The sequence below is a fragment of the Gavialis gangeticus genome, unplaced genomic scaffold (assembly GCF_001723915.1).
Source record: "Gavialis gangeticus isolate Ggan-Ray unplaced genomic scaffold, GavGan_comp1, whole genome shotgun sequence".
In the NCBI taxonomy this organism is placed as follows: domain Eukaryota; kingdom Metazoa; phylum Chordata; order Crocodylia; family Gavialidae; genus Gavialis; species Gavialis gangeticus.
In genome coordinates, this window is record NW_017728992.1 from 78,739,065 (window position 1) to 78,745,255 (window position 6,191).

Consider the following 6,191-nt stretch of genomic DNA (forward strand, 5'->3'; position numbering starts at 1 on the left):
TTGCTCTCTGCCGCATCCCGCGGCCTCCCCAAATGCTCCGGGCTGAGCTAACACAGAGGCAAGCTAGGCACATGCCTAGGGCCCGAAGGGAAGCAGAGGCCCATTTGTGCTCGGTTTACATATGATTTTTGAGTGAAAAAAAGGAATGTCAATATACAGTATTAAGTAGGGGCCCACGAGTTTGTTTGCCTAGTGCCCACTGAAGGGTTAAAATCAAACCCCGGGGGTTCCCCAAATATTCCACTGTTTTATTTTTATTTTTTGCTTTGAAGCCTTTCCTTTCTTGAAAAGGTTTAATCAGTAAGGTTTCTGTCCCTGGGCTGGACCCATTTCTGATACCGCCAGTGCCCTCAGTACTGCTGACTCTCATGATTCTTGGTGTTGTTCTTAAAGTCTCTGCTTCGGGAATGTGAAAACCTTAGATCTTTTTAATATCTATATTAATGTGTGTATATAGATGTATATGTGTGTGTGTATGTAAATATGCGTGCATCTGTGGACATATAGATACGTGTGTGTATGTATGTGTATATAGATGTATATGTGTGTATAGATATATATGTGTGTGTGTATATAGATATGTGTGTCTGTGTGTGTACGCGTGTATATACACATATATATCTATACACGTGTGTGTGTGTATAGATATATGTATATGTGTGTGAGTGCGTGTATGTTTTCCCAGACCAACACGACTACAAAACAGATCCCCAGAAGCTTGCAAAGAACTTCTTTTCCAACTATTTGGGCACATATAAAAGAAAAGAGCAAACTTTTTCACATTCCCGAAGCGTAGACTTTAAGAACAAGGCCAGCAATCATGAGAGTTGGCAACACTGTGCCCTATACATGGGCTGCTTAGTTAGGTTGCTTTTCAGGAGAATTCCTCAAAATTCCCTCGCAGGCAAGGATCTTTGGGTAGACATGAGACTTTTTATCAGACTGACTAAATTGTTGGGAAAAAGTTCTTTGCACACTTTTGGGGATCTGTTTTGTAGCCGTGTTGGTCTGGGGAAAAAAGAGAAACAGAACTCTTGGGAAGGGGGGGGGGGCAAAAGCTTGAAAAGAGAATTTGTTTTGCTATTTGTTAGTAGCTCTAATAAAAGGTATCACCTCTGAATCTAGAGTTTAGTGTTTCTCTTACAAGTTTTTGGCCACAAACACTCTTCTTTGGGCACTGGGAAAACCCCCCTGTTTGGAAGACGTCCTCAGGTCACACTGAAATGGAAGGAAGCTGCAGGCCCCACAGCAGTCCCTCTGCTTGTGACAACCTGCAAGAGAGCGTTCAACACAACTCAGCATCACTTTGGCCAATGTTTTTTAGCTTTTTATACTATCTTCCCCCAGTGCTCGCAGCTTGACTTCTACTCCTCTGGCTTGGATGTGACTGTTTTTTTTAATTTTTGAGTCCCTGTTGGAGTGTTGCTACATAGGGGATGTGTCTCACAAGACTCTTGCAGTGCATTAGCCTAAGAACACCGTGCAGTAGTGTATCATGGCAAAAACCATGCTAATAGCCTACTGCTCAGTGTTCTTGGGCTAATGCGCAGTAAGCATCACTAAATAACTGTGCACCAGTGCTACTGCGCAGTATCTCTAGATACTGCTCATTCAGTTAGTACCTTATTAAGGAACTACTTAACTAAATGCACAGTATCTAAGGCACATTAATGAACATGTAGATGTGGCCAGTGGCTGCAACAGCTATAAGCTTTTTTAAAAAAAATACATAAAGGAAATGCTAAATCAAAAGCCATAACAACCCCTGATTTAGCTCCCGCTTTTCAGCCTGTTGTGGGAAGTGACAAAAAAGAAAAGTATGAAACTCTTGGCCAGCCACTGATTTTGATAGATTTCATAGACATTAAGGCTAGAAGGGACCTTACAAGATCATCGGGTCCAATCCCCTGCTCAAGGGGCAGGAAGTCAGCGGGTGTCAGATCACCCCATCAAGATAAGCATCCAAATGTTTCTTAAAGGAATCCAGAGTAGGTGCTTGCACAACTTCCAAGGGGTGTCTATTCCAGACTTTGGAGACTCGGATGTAAAAAAGTTTTTCCTTACATTTAAAACTTTTCAAAAGTCATTTGAGTGATGTCATAAAATATGACAGCGAATGATGCGAGTATGGCACAATACAAGGTTTCTTCGCTTGCCAGCTATGAAACGTACAATTTATAACTGATGCAAGTCAACTACCCACTTTTACAAAGCCTTAAGTAATATTAATCACATGGGTAGTCTCTTAAGAGTCAATGATATTATTCACAAAAAGTTCTGCATTTTCTTAACCGTTTGCAGGATCATAGAAAAGTAGGGCTGGAATGGATGTCACAAGATCCAGCCCCCTGCTCAAGGCAGGAACTTCCCTGATTAAATCATTGTAGTCAAGTGTCTGTCTAACCTACTCTTGAAAACTTCCAAGGATGATAAAGCTTCTACAGTTTCTCTAGGTAGTCTGTTCTGTTGTTGGACCACCTCAGAGTCGGAAAGTTACTCCTAATCTCTAATCTAAATTTCCCCTGCTGAAGCTTGAGGCCATTGCTTCTGGTCCTGTTCCTTGCGGTCAGGGAGAAAAACCTATCCCCATCCTCTCTGTCATTGACCTCTCTGTATTTGAAGACTGTTATCAAATCTGCCCCCATGCCAAGTCTTAACTTCTCCGGACTAGCACTAGTTCTTTCAATATTTCCTCAGAAATGTTCTCCCCCAAGCCCCTGATCATTTTTGTTGTTCTCCACTTCTTTGTTTTTTGTCATTCTGCACTTGAATATCCAAACCATCCTGACTTATGAGGAAAGACTGAGGGAACTGGTCTTATTTAGTCTGCAGAAGAGAAAACTGAAAGGGGACTTAATAGCAGCCTTCAACTACCTGAAGCAGGGTTTGAAAAAAGGATGGAGCTAAACCATTCTCAGTGGTGGCAGATGACAGAACAAGGAGCAACCATCTCAAATTGTAGCAAAGGAAGTTTAGGTTAGATATTAGGAAGAATTTTCTCACTAGGAGGGTAGTAAAACATTGGAACAGGTTACTCAGAGAGTGATGGAAGCTCCATCCTTGGAGGTTTTCAAAACCCAGTTAGACAAAGGTTTGACTGGGATGATCTTGTTAGGGATGGCCCTTCTTTGAGCAGGGGGGTGGACTAGATGACCTCCAGAGGTCCCTTCTAACTTTCTATGATTCTGTGATCTAGATCCTTCTTGAAGTGTGGGGCCAAAAACTGGCCACGCTACTCCAGCTGAGGCTTTACGGGTGCTGAATAAAGGGGAAGAATCACTTCCCTTGATTTACAACCTAGTATGCTCTTGGCTTTCTTTGCAACAAGAGTACACTGTGGGCTCATAACTTAGAGTTTACTGTAAGTCCCATAAACTAGGTTGGGTTTGCTTCCAGGGGAATTCATGAAATTGGGAATTTAGACCCTGGATGAGCACCTAAATTACATAAATTCATTTGGGCCCCAGTCAGGTAAGCACAACATTGAGATGATGATATTGTGTGATATGCTTTAAACACTTGTATGCCAGTGATGTGAGGTCCAGTGAGAAATTAGGGCTCTCAGTACCTCACAAGAATTACTTAAATGTACAGGCAATATACATTTGATCTTTCTTTTGGGTTTTCCCACTTGAGTTTCTTTTTCTTCTGTTTGTTGATGTAGCTGGTGAATTTCAACAGCTAAAAGACCAAGTTCATCCCAGGAGGCCATGACTTCGATAGGGTTATGAAAGCGATAATGCTTTAAAAATGTAACATGAGGATGGTCTTGTTACAACTACCATCAGAATAAGCATTTGTCTACTTAAACTTGAAATAGTTATACATGCATACAAATAATATCATAGCAAATAACACATAAGTGTGGCATTATACCACCATAACAAAAGTGGTTTACTAAGTCGGTTCTACATTTTTAAAGAACCTGTTGGCAATAGTAAAAACTGTCTTGGTCCAGACTTTTGACTTGCTTCTACCTTCTTTCCACATTTACAGTTTGCAACAATATTCGGATATAGAACTCTCACCTGAAGTCCTTATTGATGTGTCTGGTCCTATTGTAGTCAATACTACTGTTTACAGTAGGAATATTTGTCTAGGGCTACATTCTTTGCTTGTGTAGAATATGTTGATGATTAAATTATAGAAGCACTCTGAAAGAATATTAAAATTAGAATTTTGTCCAAAAGGAAAATTTAAATGGGAAGAATAGTTCCAAGCTGGGCCATCAGTGTGGTTCCTGTTTGCTACACCAGCAGCACTTTGAGAAGTATGATTGTGCCTTAAGGGGGAAGGATGTGAAAGTAGACAGTAAAAAGAAAGAAGTGAGATGCAAAGAATATGGAGGTTGTGAAGAAGGGACTGAATCCTTTCAATTAGCTGGCATTTCCCCTCCACTTTTGAGTGAACTATTAGGCAATAAGGAACCTAGCCCAAGGAGAGGGCAAGGTTTTGAAGAAATGTAAACAGGAAGGAGACCAGAAGGGGAAGCTCAGGGGGCTCTAGAAGTTACAGTAAATTACAAGTTCAGTCATACTGCAAAATGTGATGCTCAATTTTTCAGCTGAGACTTTTCTACTTGTACATTCTCCCCACTTCTTCTTTCTGTTTAGGGAACAACATTAGAGTGAATAAGAATTTTTAGGGTTAGGTTCTTATTTTCTAACTCTTACCTTACTTAAAAAAAAACGGTATTCTACACTACTTGATGGGCAAAGTCCCTCCAAGTGGTTCATTTAACACAACCAACTAAAACCTATATTTATTCCTTACAGGGTTTTTTTTCCTCAGTCACATCTACTGCTAGGACTAGACATTATGCCACTGAAATCAGTAGAAATTTTGATGCTGTATTTAATGGAAGTAGGATTGGGCTCATTATTAAAGAGCTAAGTGTACCAGTAGTTTAATCAAAAGTAAACAATGGATGCTTCTAAATAGTCATGATATAGGGCAAGATTTTCAGTTCAGCCTTTGCCAAGTTTTTGTTTTGTCTCTCTGCCTTCCAATTTTGTGTAAGAAAATAACAGTAGGTGAAATCAAGGAGATTTAATTTTATTTAGAAATAATTGCAGGTGCAGAATAGATGCTATGTTTTAAAATTCTGGTCCATTAGCAGGAATACATGAGTATTTAAGTGTCCAGGTGGAAATTTCAAAGGCTTTGAAATATCCTGTTTGGTTTTTTTTTACAATTTTATCTAAAGCAGCTGCTCTCTACCACCATCACTGAATTTGTTTTTCACCTTTTTATGCTTTTATGTTTCTTCAGCCCTCTAAAGTTTAAATGGCTTAATTCTGTTTTAGGTAGTTTAATCTTTCTGTTCTAACACCATAGCATTAATGTGTATTCAACAGTACTGGAAATTATTAAAATTAAAAAAAATACTTTTTCACATTTAAACTATTTTAATCTTTAATAAACCATTTCTCTTCCCATTACATTTTGTAAGACCTGTCATAAATTTAGGAGCCAAACTCTTTGAAAATATCCAGGTAAAGTACAGCAGTGGTTTTCAACCTTTTAAGACTCAAGGTACCACACATTAGACTCAAGACACCCCTCAGAAAATGCCAGCTCTTAGCTCTCTCTTTTCTTTTTTTGACTATAGAAAATAACTGTTCAGTTCTCCTGTTGTAAAGAGCTCAGAAAGACCAAATACCACATCAGGTCTGAATGTTTTTGATACTACGGATTCCTGTTTGAAATCTCTGGGTTTATTTTGTGTATCACATGTAGGTAGGCATTTGAACCCTGTGGCACCCTGTTTGAAAATCACTGAGGTAGAGGCACTCACAGGAGGACAAGTTAAATTGGAACTTATAATTCCCTGGAATAAAATTCCTGCCCACTGAACTCAAAAGTGCAGCTGTAGTAATTTTGTTAAAATGCTTGCTGATTCAGGTATAAACATGCACAGGGAAGGAGATTGTTACATTTTTGAGCCTGCGTCCCAACTCAAGATCTTAAAATGTCATAGCAAAACTCCAGTGTAATTCTTTTGTGATTTAACAATGATGAGGCTCTCAGCTTTCACAAAAAAATGACTTTATCATGCTGGCCTTGAAAGAAGGTCACTCAGTGTCCTAGTCGCACCATGGCTTTTTCCTCAGAGTTCTGTTCCCATACCGTGATCCTCACTCTACTTGGAGCAATCATAGCCGGGAGCCACCTTTCTCATCAAAAATGTG